We start from the raw sequence: 17,236 nt of genomic DNA on the forward strand, positions 1-17,236 counted from the left end.
ATTATAACAGCTTACAAAAAAAAGTAAACAATTAACATTACATAAAGACTATATCTACAACGGCATAACTTCAAATCCCTAATAGTGTAGCATAAATAAGCATTCCTCATATTGTATGATGTATTGTCTTTTTATTTTATAAATTGTAAATAAGATGTTCTGATGTTGTTGTTTTTTTCGGAACTTTTTATCGTTTCACTTACTAAAACACATTTTGCATGTATGTACACGAGTTACTCGAACCAATGTTTTTGACAACCAGTCAGTGAGCATGATTGATAGCTAACAATACCAATCAACAAGTCTTACTTGTTTTTTGCTTCCCTGAGCACAACATAGGCAACGTTTATTTCCCAATCTTCATGCAAATCGATAAGAACTGTTTCCTAATTATAACTCGAACGAGTTGAAAATTAATTACGTACGTACACAAACGTGGCATATGGTTAACGTAAAGAAACACCTTGTGAACACTCTGCATGTCAACGTGTTTGAGCAATGATCATGCAACTTGCTCAGCACATTAACCCGAATATATATCGGCCGAGTTCGAAAATTGTTCTGGTATATTGAAAATGGGGCGGGGCCATTTTTGTTGTATAGTGAAGCCTTTTGAACGCTCTAGATAATACATTTATGACCAAATGTGGCACGATAATTTTCCAGAGCAATAGTCACAATGATATCATGGCCGATTTCAAAATGTGTTCAGGCCCATTAGGTTATTCAGTTTTTCTTAAATTGCTTTAGTGAAATAATGTGAACACTTTAGAGGTCACATGAATTGCCCAAATAAATATCTCGACCATATTCGACATTGGGTTTAATGGAGTGAACACTACGTGGATAGGTAAAATTAACAAAAGCGTGTAAACACTCCATATGCCACATTTTGTTTTACACAAAACTTGTTCAGAACATACTTTTCATGTCTCCGGCGAATTCGAATATGGATTACTGGGATCAACATCTACGTCGATGTGTCAAATAATGCAAAAACGTGTGAACTCTTCAGAAGACACTTTCATTTTCCTATATTAAAACATTTATTAAGAACATTTTGTGCAATGATATATCAGCCGAATTCTATACTTAATCAATTGCTGTAAAACAAAAAGTCAGTAGGTCAAATTAAAGACAAAGCTTGTGAACGTTTAAAAGACCATTATTATCGATCAAGCTTTATGAAACACGATGTTACCATCCGTTACCGTAAACATTTTGGGAACTATTTAGACGGTATATTGTTTGTTTAATCATCATGAAACAGGTTCAGAATATTTTGTGTAATTATATCTTGCACGAGTTTTAGCATGCAAAAGTTTATTAAAACAGTTCAGTTCATTCAGGTTGCAGGTGAGCGTCCTGAGGGCCCTCTTTTTATAATTTTACATTTTATAATAAAGGCCCGAATATTACAATAATAATGTAGTGTTCAACTTCGTTTCTCTAAAATAACTCAATATTAAATAACACATATCTTATATCATATACAATATAAAAGGCTCCATTATATTCTCCGCTCATGTTTGTGACGGTAGGTCAGGATAGTTCTTTCTTTTATAGCAAATTAAATGTATATGGTATATATTTTTAAACCATGAATTAACCACGACAGATTCAGAAACAGTACTTCCACAATATGATGGCTTAGATATTCATTACACCCACAACTTCCGCCTCAGAATTGTTACCACTTATCTAGGATACTAGTATATGTTGTTTTTACGTTTGTTCAAATCGGCGCTTATTTATCAGTCGACAATCAATTATGAAGTATCTTAAATATCTTAAAGCTAACGGAAAAAATACATTGGTTATTTATTTTTTTCGAACAAATCAACACATTAGTATTAGTTAAAGGGACTATGGCAGGGAAAACTGGTTTCCTACTTCAGTGCAAATTATATGTTTTTTTTATAAAATGCACTTTAATAAAACATAAGTTATAATGGTAATTAAAGCAAAGAACGTTTGACATAAATACATTTGTTAACTGTCAGAAAATAACCATAGTGAATATCAAACCCAAACATGCTTAAGGAACTATACACACAATGACAGTGGACATCACTTGAACTGACTGCGTTATTATCCTTGTTATTTACCCTTCCCAACTTATGAATATATTGGATACTCACAATTACGACGTGAACATTTTAACATAAAATGGGCAAAACAAACAGGCCGCATATTATAACATGATATTTACGTAATATACTGATGTTCTTGTTATATAAAGCGAGTAATTGCTCCTGACCAACCTAGGGACACAATTTCGAATATTAACATATTAAAATGTTATATAAGGGTCACCGTGGTGTAATAGATACGGTGTCCGCCTAGCGACCGGGAGGTCACGGGTTCGATCCCCACCGTGGGAACGTTCTTTAGATCTCCCCTAAAGACACCAAGTACTGGTTCTAGGCCCAAGAAACAGATCGAGAGCGTTTATATAAGCCTTTGGCTTTCGATACAATCGAGCTAACATAAATTGGTTTAAACTAACATATTAAAATGTAAACATAAAAATGGCCAAACAAATAGATGTATATTATAAATCGACTTCTGTCTAAGAATTCAAAAAAACATCAACACTGTGTTATAGTTATATATAGCGAGTTGTATATATAAGATACACAAATTGTTTTACCAAAATTGTATTTTGTCCCATGGGGACCTCCTTTAATATCATATTCCCTTGATGGCAGTGTATTCAATACAATTTGTTTTCATTGATGCAAAAGCGAATATAGATGTTTCCCGTGATGCCAATCATGACAAGATTTCAAGTTAAACATATATATTACTCTTAGTAATGTTGCTTCTTAATGGATTTTTTTGTGCCTAACACTTTTGAAGCATCGTTATATTTTGGCAGATCACATGTTAATAATGATTTATTCTCGATACGTTCAGGTTGCACGAGTTGGAAGAAGTACATGTTGCGTTAAGCACGACGGGGACACATCCAGTGGATAAGCAAGCCTCGCAAAGGGGATCAGGGAAAACTTACAAGGTTTGAGCTTTCCACGAATCTTATACGTTATTTTAGCATGTTTTTTGTAAAATATTATAACTTATAAAATTCTTATCCTAGCTCTAAGTAGTGTGTCTCGTCACAGAATTTACTTTAAACGAGATAATCATAAATTCCGTGATTAGCTGAATGTAAAAACAAATACGGAAAGCAGGTTCGGTGATAAATTTTAATCAAAACAAAATTATAATTTGTCATATAAAGGAGAACGCCGGGCCCAGCTCGCCGTGTGTGTTTGTCATAATGTACATTCATTTAGAAATATTATGTTTTTTAAATCACTAAGAAAAATATATAGATTACACGGATTTTGTTAAACGATAAATTACAGATGATTGTTTAAGCGTTACACGTTGGTGCCGTAATAACCAAAGGCTCGTATTTCTCATTTCTAAAAAAAACGCTTCAGAGCCAGTTGTTCCTAAAAAAAACTAAATATTTATATAGTATTTTCATTTTAAAGAAAAGTTATGAATACATAAGCGAAACTCTTAAATACTTAATCAGTGTGTGGGTATTTATTCTGAAAAATAATGCATAAGTGCATACTGATTTTAAGCAATCTGAATTTAATATATATTTAAAATAATAATCCGTAAAAGACAAAGAGAGGCAAGTCACTTTTATCAAGTTGACCATGTTATTGACAAGCGTGCACCTTTATATACATTGATATTAACTTGCAATTATTTTTCGAATTATATACAATAGTTTCTAGTATATTCTTTGGGATAATCACGGTACATGTTTGTTTATAAGGAAGGCCTTATTTATGTCAGAAGATCGTCGAAAAACAAGGGGTATCAGAAACTTCAATCAATCATGCAGGTATATGATTGACATTTTCTTGTTAAATAGCTTTTCTTATTGATAGTTTAAACTGAACATAAGAAATTCAAATACATTCTCAGAGATACAGGCCAACCAACTGAGAGACTTACACACATTGTTGACCACAAAAAATGACTGACAAAAAAGACAGACAAGATAGCCACATCTATTACTGTGGCGCGCTCTGTGAAAACGGGGCTTAATTCATATGCATAAAATGTCGTCCAAATTCGCAGACATGTGCAGTCCTCACAGGCTAATCAGGGAAGACACATTCCGCTTTTATTGTTTTGTTTCGTTTACGGAATACTATTCTAGAAAATAATCTAGTTTAGGTGGAACGTGTCGTCCCTGATCAGCCTTTGAGGACTGCACAGGCTAATCTGGGACGACATTTGACTAACATGCAAATAGCAAGACTCATATATAGACATGCATGCAGTTAAGAATACAGACAGGCATCGCTCAAGCAGCAGAACAGTCTTTCTCCTTACAGGCAGAGCGAGCGAACAGACAAACAATTAGACGAACGGACTAGACAACAAGGAGTTACTGATATACTTTAGTTTGCTCGCTAAGGGACAAGCCGACTGGCAGGCATGAGAACGGATGGATCAGGGTCAGACTCCCAATCAAGCAAGCTGGTCATCCACATTTGCATAATAACACATGTTCGCTTAAAAAAACAAACACATCCTTGATCTGATCAAATAGAGAAAATTGGGCTTTTAAAAGAGACTTCAATCTATTGATTGCGTATCATATCTGATTGATATCATCGCCCTAATGAATTTATAAATTTTCGTGTATATGAAAACCGACTTTATATTCATACAGAATTTAAAATAGTCAATTCCAAGTATCATAAATACATCAGTACTATTATACAAACATTTGGATTTAATATATTACATCAGCTGCATGTATGAGACGAAACGAAAAATAAGATATACTAGAAAACATTATAACAATAATTACAGAAATATAACGCTATTTGACTATTAAAAATGTTTAAATTTAAGACAAGTGTGACATTGTATATAATATACCTTGTCAGTGACACCAAGAAAAAACTGACGCTTTCTTCGGAGTCTTTATCCGCAAAACGTAACCTAAAATTGAAACAATAACTGGGCCTCGATTTGTGAAAACTAGGCTTAATGCATGTGAGAAAAATGTTTTATTAAAAATCAGCCTGTGTAGTCCACACAGTCTCACCAGACACGAAACTTAACACCACGACTGGATTTCCGTTTAGAATAGACTGACATTAAACGAAACACTACTTAAAAGCAAAGCGTTTCTTCCCTTATTAGCCTCTACGGACTGCACAGGCTAATCTTGGACGACTCTTTGCGAAAATGCATTAAGCCCGTTTTTACCAGAGCGCAGCTCGCGTTCATTACACGAATAGCAAATATCAGGCAAATATTGTGGAATTAATAACACATAACAATCTAATAAAGCCATCGCATGAAGTAATGGGTATATAACAACATTTGTTTTATCTTTTATGTATTGAATTTAGTTTAACAAGTTTTCTATGTTTATTGACTTCCACAACACAAATGTAACAGGTGTTTATTGTGTGTTTAAAGTTCTTTAACTTGTTCTTAAGCAATTCGAAAAATGTGACATAGATTTAAAAATAACACTTTGCCATCTTCAAAAGGATTTTGCAGTTATACAAAATAAAAAATAAAGGTAAATCTCTAGTTGGATTAAAAACAACTACAAGCAAACAATTGCGTTACGCTTCAATGCAAATCTATTTATTAAATTATCAGTATACGAGAAGGTCCATCCCTTACGGCAAAATAGTATTGTGTACGTTCTATGTCAAACAATTAACAAAAAAGAGTGTATCATATGTAAACTAAAAACTTTTCTCCGAATTCACAAAAAACTACATTATCGGCCTATCGGTATTTCCGAAAGGTCTGAATACCTTGTTTCAACTTGAAATACAAACCTTTGAAAATTACAATAAACCTTACATCCTTCGAACATTAACGTTATTACCAACACAGACCACTTGCTAATTGGCTTCGAAAACATGTTTGTTGCGTCTTGATATTCCCGCACTGTATCGTGATTGCTTGCTCTTGCACTAAATGGTTGGACTTTCGTACATAACCGGAAGGCAAAATCTCGTTTGGAGAAGGGTAATTATTCGTCGTAAAATATACGATATTCTATATTTGTACTGTACGTTTGGCGTTTGACGGTCCAAAATCTAGAATACGTGTCATGAAAAACGCATAACTACGCAGTGATTATAAACTATTTGATTTGTCTTTTTAACCTTTATAAAATGTTTATTGATTTTCAAAAGAATACTTGATAGTGTTTGAATGCCTCGATTTCGGCCAATATGGAAATCGACTGCCTTCACGATCCATTGTATAAACAATGTGACGTCATCGGTAAACGTATATAGTAAGATACAGTTCGCGGAAGAATGCGATTATTTCCAAATAAGCATAAGTTCTACGATTTTTTCATTCAAGTTTAAAAGTGACAACGTAAACGTTGTGTTAACTTCAAACGCTAGAAGCAGTGTTGTATGCATGTTTAAGAACTGCTTGAGCCTAGTTCCGTGTAAAACTGGGTTTTATGAATTACGTGTCGTCAAATGTTAGCGTGTTCACTCCGCACAGGCTAATAAGGGACGACATTTTCCACTTTAACGGAGTTCAAAAGAAGTCTCCTCTTTAGTAAAGACTTTACAAAACTTCTCTTTAGGCTGTCAGTGTCGTCGCTGATTACCTTGTGCGGTCAGCACAGGCTATTCTTGGTCGACACTTAAGTTACACGTAATAAGCCAGTTTTCCCAGAACGCGGCTCAATATGATTCAGTATTGTATGTAGAAAGTACAAATGTCGGGTCACCCATATAAGTGGTAGTGCTTTAATTATTTATACGATTACAAACTAGTAATTGTATAATATCACGAGAATTGTGTCGATAATTGTCACTTCTAATGATTACTGTTTCAAAAAGTGAATTTACCCGATTTTAAAAACTAACAACGCGCACTAATAAATCGCATGAGGATATCAGCAAGATCTGGCCATAGTAATAATTACTTTTTTTCATGAAAATGCAGAAGGGTTGGGTAACAAGTTTTAACAACATAAGATGACGACCTTTCCTTTAATAAAAAACCTGTACAAGCACGCGACTAACCTGGTTGTTCCGTTTCACCGATGGATAACTATCGAACGAGTGCCTGCCAGCTCAACACCCTGTACGTGAGCTTCCGGAGTTTCGATTGGATGATTAGTTGATGGTTTAAACAATTCAAGAAATAAATAAATAATCCGGTCATTAATAATAAACATATAGTAAGCATACGCAACTGGTTTAACGAGTTTTTGAATCTGCCGTCACGTTGGAGGATTCCCAAACCGGAATACGTCGTTTACGTGAAAATATACGCTCTTACGTTACTGGCCAACAATCTCATATGTTTACCTTGATTAATCAATGATCATACGTAATTGTCCAAAGATCTTACGTTATGGGCCAGTGATCATACGTTATGGTCCAATGATCAAACGTTATGGTCCAATTATCTTACGTTATGTTCCAATTATCTAACGTTTTTTTTATCAATGACTTACGTTACTAACTGTTTAACTGGGTTATAGCGCCTGACGGCTGCTCAGCGTTCTTCTGCGGATGCGAGTGCACTTTCCCGCTAGGCTTCCAGATGAACGCAACAAATCACGCCATCGTCTAAACGCGTGTGCATCTCACACGACCCGAAAATGTATGATACAGTAAAAAATGTATTTTTTTTGGCCGAGTTTCAGTTCGTTTCCCCCCCCCCCTCCCCCTCCACACACACACAAACACACACACACTGTGAAACATAATTCATTATCAATGTCCCAACATGCTTATGTAAACTATATACGTCCAAAACATCTCGCCGCATAGAAATGCAAATTTTTAAATAAACTTATAAGTTGTTATATAGTTTTGAATAACGAGTAGATCAATTATAGCCTGGTTACTTTAAGATCTTGAAATCATTGTAATCCTATTCTCTAGCATAGATTCCCAAGCGCAGCTGCACACGGACGAAACTGTCATCGATTAAGGTTCTTTACTTCGACGAAAAATGAACGTCCTCTTGAAGAAATGAAAGTGAATGATTGCGGATGCCATTAGTTCATGTGGGACAGTTAATCGCGGCTTAAAGAAGGCCAAATGATCCGCGCTCTATGGAAACAGGGCTTAATGTAAGCAGTCAGCAAGGGAAAATTATTTCCATTGTATTGGTAAGCCTGCTATTCCTTCAGCGCGGAACATATACATTAAATACAATTTCATGGACTTTATGAGCATGCACGTGTTTACGATACACGTGCTACGATTGTGATGGAACTTAATCCGCGGAACTTTCAACGGCACATAGATTTCATTATGAAATGGTGGAGCTTACACACGTACATGTTGAAACCTCCTAACGTTAAACATTCAATGAGCCTCGCTCAGTGCAAACTGGGCGTAATGAATTTTCGGTAAGTGTCGTCCCAGATTAGCATTGCAGTCCGCACATGCTAATCAAGGACGACATTTTCCGCTTTTATGGTATTCTATTTTAAAGGAAGTCCCTTCAAGTCTTCTAAACGAAAATCCAGTTTCTTCGCCCCTGATTGTCTTGTGAGAACTGCACACGCTAACCTGAGACGACACTTTACGCTGATGTATTAAGCCCGTAAGCCCTGTTTTCCCAGAACGCGGCTCTAATAATAAGCCTTTAAACCTTGAGAAAAACTGAAGACAACTTAAAATGTTTTATTTAAGAAATAATCGACGGGTAACCGTTAGTTATTGCGGTAATAACCAACGGTATGGAGTTCCGATGCGTAGGAATTAAACCACGAGGGCGTTTAAAAACAAGCATCGAACGACAACCAACGCTTACACATCGATTATTTCGATTCTTACACGATTTCATTAATAACTTATCCGCGATTTAAAAGTTATAACTGAGAATGAAACCGAACGTCCTCCACTTTACCGCGAAAACATGACGTCACCACAACAATGAAAATCAAATAACGTTGTCGTCATTCATAAACAGTGCGCGGAATATCAAATTGACGTCATACTAACAACCGTTGGTATATCGGGGTTATAATCCACAGTAAGCCTCCTTCATTTAATCTGTTTGCCGTAATGATATATTTGCCGTGATATAATCATACCGAACAACGTATGGATTTAAGAACGAAGAATTCTTAATCACGTTTGTGTATGGCTAGTTCCTACTGCGTATATGGTAGAAGTTTATACCTGGTTTCATGACTGTTTGTTGTGCCTATGAGGAGATAATGGAATGCGGGAATAAATATAAATCGTAAAACAAAACAATACCGTACAAAACGTTTTATTTTGGACTGCAACGCTAATTCAGGTTTTCATTCACCGACATGATATTGACGGAAGGGCATATATTGTCAGCCTCTGTATATAAGTTTTTTGTGTGGGTGGGGTTTTACATTTCGTGTTACATAATAGTTTGGCGTGCTTTTGTATGGGCTCACAAGTAACAACTGTATGCGATTTGTAAATAAGAATTTACAGTCAGGGTGGGTTTCTTCTTCCTTATACAATTAGGGTGGTAAGCGTATTTCACATTGCTTGTGTGCCCGGATGCCGATTATATTTATTGTTGGCTTGTTTTGTTTTTAACTTTAGTCATTGATCATTCTGCGATATGATCATTTTGTATAAATACAGGATCTTGCACGAGTTGTCATATCATACAATATTTTATTAAACGAGTTCAGGAATTTTGTGAATAAGCGAGCCTTTTGCGAGCTTACTAACAAATTTCCTGGACGAGTTTAATAAAATATGGTATGAAATGACAACGCGTGTCAGATCGTTTTATCACATGCTTTTGAATAAGCAAATTAAATAAATATATACGACAACATACGGATAAATCCCGAATGTTGTTTACATTTCGTGACGTCATTTGACGTTGCAACGTCATTTCAGCAAAATAACGAAATGGTCAATCGAACGAAAACTAGCCAATGAAAACGCTTAAAAAGTATATTACACATGTGTACGATACAAATATTCGTAATTGTTATATTACATGGGAAACAGGGTATGGCATGTGATAATACATGATATTAAACTGTTAAATACAATATATATAATACTTTAAACAGCATTATCATATATAATAAAATGCGTGATAAACAAACTGACATTGCTCCCCGCCGTAAGAAATATAAAACATTATTAGCTTACATTTATTGCTATGTACACTGTTTTCAATTTAAACCGTATGTTAAAAAAAATCAGTGTTCGAAGATTTTGCCAATTTTTATTTTTACATTGTGCAGGGTCGGTGAACTGTCTCGGCTTCGAACTGACGTATCGGTGGGTGTATGGTGTCGGGCTGGCGGGTAGGGGGTGTGTCGTGAAAGGTACAATTGTGTTACCAGTATTTGAAATGCTGACGCCTGTTTTACCATGTGACACTGTAGAGGTATACGGTTTACGCATATACTAAACGCACAAAGCATTAAACTCGTCGTTCGTTGTTGCCGTTTAAAATTTTCACCCGTTTTAATAATTTAACACAAGATCGATACTACACGAATTTACTGTTTAATAATTACTATAATTTACAACTGTCTGACAACTTGTCAATATGAAAATATTAAATTAAAACCAATTTATTGAACTCGTATACAGTGTCTGATTTTGCTTCTTTAATCATAATGTATGCGCTTTTCTTGTTTATTTATATCGTGTGCGATTCGCAATGCGTCAAACAACTATTGTAGACATACCGTGACGTCACTAAGTGATAAATGAGCCATTGTGTACAGAATTCCCTAACAAGCGGAAATCCCCGTAAAATTCATATCAACCTACTTTCGATTTCACACGAGACTTAAAATGTTGTCAACATTAATTTGTATAAACAAACACGAGTTATTTAACAGAACATGAACTACTCGTCATTTTAATCTGAATAATTACACGAAAAATAAAGAATCGATGAATAAGTCGGAACAACCCAAACAATTATGTGTCAATGGAAATCCCCGCAAGTTCAATATCGACTTACTTTCGATTTTAAATGCGTCATTGGAAATCATTGTTCAATTCATATCAACTTACTTTCGATTTCAACGGATGGTCACAATACATAAATTCGAACGAACAAGTGAGTTATTATTTGTATTACTTCTGGTTTTTATAAAACATGTTTATTAAGGATTGTTTGATCTTTTGCTAAAATATAATTTATAATATGTACAGTTACATTTGAAGTATTCGACCGTGTTCACGCTATAATTGCAAATTGTATTCGTTGTGTTGCATTCGAACATATGAACAGTGCGAAAACATTTGAAATTTCTCAACAATTAATAAAACATTCAAATAATTGGTAATGAAAATACCACTAAATAATGGATGTTGTGGCAGTTATGAGGATTTCTATTTATAATAATATACATTACTTATGATTTGCCTACAATTTCTACATACACATACTGTTTTAATTTGATTTGCAATAATTCAATATGCCTTTTTGCATTCAGACTGTTAAATAACTTAGCATGTCAATCATTACTTGTCGTGTCAATCATTACTTATTATATCAATCATTACTTATCATGTCAATTATTACGTATCATGTCAATAATTACGTATTATGTCAAGTATTACTCACTATGTCAATCATTACTTATCATGTCAATCATTACTCATCATGTCAATCATTACTTATCATGTCAATCATTACTGAGCATGTCAATCATAACGCATCATGTCAATCATTCCTTATCATGTCAATCATTGCTTATCATGTCAATCATTACTTATCATTTCAATCATTACTTATCATTTCAATCATTACTTATCATGTCAATCATTACTTATCATGTGAATTCTACTCAGATTTTGGATTCAAACTGATTGATAACTTATCATGTCGATCATCACTTATCATGTAAATACTACTCTGTTTTTGGCATTCAAATTGATATGTATCTTTTGTTGCGTTTGTTTATCAAGTTTTTTTTATCAGCCCGAAATCCGGGCTAATAACTGGTGACGTGTTTAATGATGTCATAACGTCATAACGTGTAGAATCAACTCGATACCTAACGCATCATTGGTAAATTATGTATTTTATACAATTGAAAATGCTACTTTTATTTTAAATCTATGCGAATACTTTACTTTTTAGTCACATAATTGAGCGTTACTTTTTACAATAAATTGTATCATTTTGACATCTTCAATGTATTTCCCGCTATGCCATCAGCAATAACAATATTAAAATCTATAAGGCACTGCACCATTTTAATATAAAGAAGTGAAACTTCAGCTGCTGGAGCAGTATTGAATTTTCATTAAAACAATTAGTTGGTCCTTTATTTAAGGCAAGTGACCGATTGCCCAAACAGTACAAAACAGCACAATTATAACCAGCATAAACACAAAATATGAATAAAGCTGGGGTCACCGCCTTGGAACGGTCAATTCAAAGCATTGGGGTTTTAAACCTGGTTATAGAGCGCTCAACCTCACACTTGGCCCAGCAATATTCATAATACATTTAAGTGTAAATAAAATTTAACGTCATAGCATTGTTACTCAAATTAAACAATAATAAAAGGAAATTAAAACGCATTCAATTTAATTACTATTTAATTACTCAATTGCATTGAAGATACAAGAGTAACAGAGTTACAACTTTTTGACGAACGATCAAATAAAACTATTAACAATTGTCAACTACATTCCTTCTTTATAGAAAAAGATTTGAGAATATAGCGTCACGGAATTAATATCTCAGATAATCATCGCGCAAATACAGGAAGAAGCAGCAATAATGGGTGTAAAATTCCATATTACATAGCTTGGTTGTTTGTGTGACTTGTAAACAAATAAAAATAATTAAATCAAACAAGAAACGCCTATCAGAGAGAAAATATAAATAAAATGGAACGTTATGAACCCAATGACCTATGCATGTAGATTACAACTGGGAAAGTCGGTCGTATGACGTCACAAAAATTCATAATGACATAATGACGTGAACAAATTCCAGGGGCAGTACTAAATAAAAATATTAACGGGGCTGTGCTACTAATAAAACAAGTTTACGTGATTTAATATTAAGAAGCAAATGAATAAAAATGGTAATTCCATTAAAGCGACATTATTGGAATCAAACAGTATACAGGTGTTTTGACAACTGAAGACAGAAATGATTAGATGTACGATTTGAGTCAAAATGTAGTTTTCATGCAGATTTGTTCATACGACACAATGACACAATTTTATTCAACAGTGAAAAATGCCTGTAATGTAGTTTTCATGCAGATTTGTTCATACGACACAATGACACAATTTTATTCAACAGTGAAAAATGCCTATAATATCACTAATGATCCAAAATTTAAAGATATAGCGAATCGAAAACCATCAAACACGTGTTTTTAAGTACATAAGCATCCTATCCTTTTGATAAAAACAAGTTAATTAAATTGAAAAGTTTAAAGCGGGTATATACGATTTTTTATATGTGTTTAATTGTATTATATTGATAAAATATGTTACAATAACACAATATAGGCAAGAAAAATTATACATTAAAGCCGAATTTCATAAAATGCAGCAAAGACAAATTAGCGCCCCGAGCCGATAGTGACGTACATATTTTCCTACAACAACCGAAGCATTCGTCTTTGTATAAGGATCGGAAATAGTGTTCGTGTGTCGTATGAATAGATATCGTTGCAGAATTTCAAATAAACCGTTAAACTAAGTTTAGATGCACATCGTACATGTATGGTATACATGCTGGCGAATTCGGCTGTACAGCCGTTTTCAATTTCAGAATTAAATATCTGGCTTATTTCGCATTTTTCGACACATGTTCTTCTTAACTTTTATTTTAATTTATATTGAAATATATATATAATAAGTTTTTTACACAGTTTATATAAATTCATAAATATTTGACTAAATCGTATATACCCGCTTTAATATGAACATTTGGTTTAACATATTTTAATTGCGGACACGCTTCAAAACATCTCCGTAAAATGATGGATGGGAGATTCCATTATTTAAATGCCATTTTAAAGAAACATTATATTTTGAAATTAAATCACCATACTTAGAGTAAAATCTAGCAAATTTATTTCTTAGGTTATGATACAAAAAGCCTTGTTTTAGCAATTTTTAGTTAATATTAGATTACGATCATTAAAATCTTTAATACACGAACATGCTCTGGCATAACGTACCAACTGCGAAATGTAAATACCACAGGAAGGTCCTTTAGGGATGTTGCCATCTATAAGAATTAAAAAACGAAACCAAAAGTAAGCCAAAAGTAAACATTTAATAAACAACTACATCTACAACGACATTGCTACACATCGCAAATAGTTTGTTCTAAATAAATGCTCATCAATTGTTGCATTACCTTTTAACATGATACATTAAAATTAAGGTGTTTTAGTGATTTTTTTGTGGACATCTTATTGATTTATTGACTAAAACTACTTGTCCTGTATGCACATATTTTAAGTTACTCTTACCAGTGTTTTTTCCAACCAGTGAGCATGAATGATGGCTAACAATAGCAATACCAATCAACTGGTCTATTAGTTACTTGTGTTTAGCTTACCTGAGCACAACGTTAAGACTTTTCGTGATAATATTGTTTTTATTCGTCCGTGCGTCACCATTATTTACATTTATGTCACACTAGAGGCAACCCTTTTTTTACAATCTTCATGAAATCGATCAAACATGTGTGCTAGTAATACAGCGAACGAGTAAGAATATTAATTGCGTAAGTACAAAAACTATGTCATTTGGTAAACTGAAAGAAACCCCTCGTGAACACTTTGCATGCCACATTTTTTGTCAGAACATTTGTCCCAATTATATACCGACCGAGTTCTAAAATTGTTCAGGTCCGTTGGAAAGTTGGCGGGGCAATTTTTATTGAATAGTGAAACCTTCTGACCGCTCTAGATGTTACATTTATAACTCAAATTGAAAGAGATAATATCCCATAACAATCGTCACAATGATATCAGGGCCGATTTCAAAACGTGTTCTGGTCCGTTAAAAACCGTGGCTGCGAGGAGGTAGGGCAGTTTTTTTTTTTAATTGCTATAGGGAAACCTTGTGAACACTTTAGGGGTCACATTTATTGCGCAGATGACAAATGTCGAAATAAATATATCGACCAAATTCGAAACTGGGTTATATGGGGTAAACACTAATTGAATAGTTCAAATTATTAAAAGCTTGTTAACCGCAGATGCCATATTTATTGAACAATCGTAAACAAATTGGTGAGATAATTAAATGTTTCCCTAATATGTCTCCGGCGAGTTTGAAATGTGTTACGTGAGCATTTTAAAACCATATTTATTTATATATTTATTAAACATAAGCTGCCATAAAAATATGGGGAAAATCTAGACGCCACATTGTTTGTCAAATCATCATACCGAGTTTTAAAATGCAAAAACAGTTCTGTATATTCAGGTCGCAGGTGAGTAACTGTGTTGTCCCTTAGCTTGATTATTAGTTGTATGTAACCTGACCGATTTTTACAACGCTATAATTTTTACGAGAAATCGTTTGGTCACGTTTTCTTAAATTTAAAAAACCCTTTGCAAGCTTCATTGTCCAGGTAAACAAATAGAAAGAACATATTTTGATACATTATTATGTATTTGATTTGTATACAAACTATTTTTATTAGACTGTTAAGCGATTTTCTTACTATTTTGCTGATAAGATTTTTTGTTCGTTCGTACTCTTACGATTCGTTCCATTTTTGTGTTTCGGATTATCATTTGTTCAATGTAAACTCTCCGCTTGAATCTTAGGTAACTCATCATATGTGTAATACATGATAGATCCAGTTCCTTTTTTATTTACCAATGTTTTGTATCATTTTGCTTGAATCTTATGTAACTCATCACATGTGTAATACTACTCCTACCATGAACCAACAAGGGAGGCAACTCGTGATGTCACAATCGGCTGTAACCAAAAAGTGGTTCTTTATTATCTCGCTTAACATGGGTCTAAATTTCGTTTTAAAGCTCTTTTCTGATTGGATTAAACAGTCTGAAATCATCCAATCAAGAAAGTAAAGACATTTATCTTGCATAACACTCAATGTCATGCTCTATGCAAGCTATTTATAAATAAAAATCGTAAACCAAAAAGTTCGGAATGTTTTTTTTCGCGGTTATAGACGGTGTAACGGTGTTACTTGCTGAAATCAATAAAATATTGCTTTGAAATCATTTATGTATTGGTATTGAACAAGAAAGTGGTCGAATATAAGTGGAAAACATAAGTATTGTGATTAAAACTTGTGTCTGCTACAATTTTACGAGTGGTTACGGAAATTACCGATCGTACAGATGTATTGACAAACAAAGCTCAAACGACCGAATAGCTTTCATATTTCAAGTTTATCAGCCTTGAAAGCATCACTTTTTCAAATAAGAAGCAAAATCATACATTTATCAACCAGTAATAGTCAATAACACCAAAACCTTTAGGTACATCCATTTTGTTTTTCAGAAACCACGACATTATTATTTTCGGAAACCGACGATCGGTCATTGTCGGAACATCTTGGTAAATTTCAGCAGACAAGTTTTCGTCAAAAATTCTTATGTTTTCCGCAAATATTCTACCACTTTCTTGTTGTATACCAATGCATAAATGATTTGAAAGTAATATAACATTGATTTGGGTCAGGAACACTTTATATAACTGCTAGAAAAGACATCTCAAATTTAGCGCATAAACCATTGAAAAATCATACATCAGTTTATCCTTCATATGATTGTTTTATCAGTTACTTTAGCTTCAACCACCCACTTATTTTTGAAATTATGACACACATATGTTTAAACTTGAGTTATTATATATTTTTAGTTATTTTTATTGAGAAACTTTTATCTTGTAACACATTTTTGGTACAAAAATGTTAATTGTATATATATAGTTTGAAAAAAATACATAGGTAAAGATTTACCTAAACTTGCTACACATGTAAAATAAAATGCCAATAATTACAGCAAAAATAACTTTTAAAATAGTATGTTTTGTTTATTAGTCTTAACAATATTAATGTTTTCATTTCAAAATTATAAAACACAATACATTAAATATTGTCCTATAAAAATGATGACATAACAGATTGTTAGGAAGATATGAACAGAACGTAAACAGTATGCTAATTGAAATTAAAAACAACTAAAACATCTTTTTGTATTAATTTTCTGATCAAAAGTGGTATTTCTAGTTAGTAT

The 17,236-nt window shown here is 33.5% G+C and overlaps 2 protein-coding genes across 18 annotated transcripts in view; both read left to right on the forward strand.

Annotated features, from left to right (window-relative positions):
- LOC127850612 (uncharacterized) overlaps window positions 1-17,236 on the forward strand; it is a 1,644,088-nt gene that overhangs the window by 1,527,087 nt on the left and 99,765 nt on the right. The gene's annotated exons all lie outside the window — the stretch shown is intronic.
- LOC127850624 (uncharacterized) overlaps window positions 1-17,236 on the forward strand; it is a 346,937-nt gene that overhangs the window by 905 nt on the left and 328,796 nt on the right. Inside the window, exon 2 of the mRNA XM_052383800.1 lies at window positions 2,920-3,019. The gene's annotated coding sequence lies outside the window, so the exon portion shown is untranslated. The remainder of the gene's footprint in view (window positions 1-2,919; window positions 3,020-17,236) is intronic.

The sequence above is a fragment of the Dreissena polymorpha genome, chromosome 11, assembly GCF_020536995.1.
Source record: "Dreissena polymorpha isolate Duluth1 chromosome 11, UMN_Dpol_1.0, whole genome shotgun sequence".
Lineage (NCBI taxonomy): Eukaryota > Metazoa > Mollusca > Bivalvia > Myida > Dreissenidae > Dreissena > Dreissena polymorpha.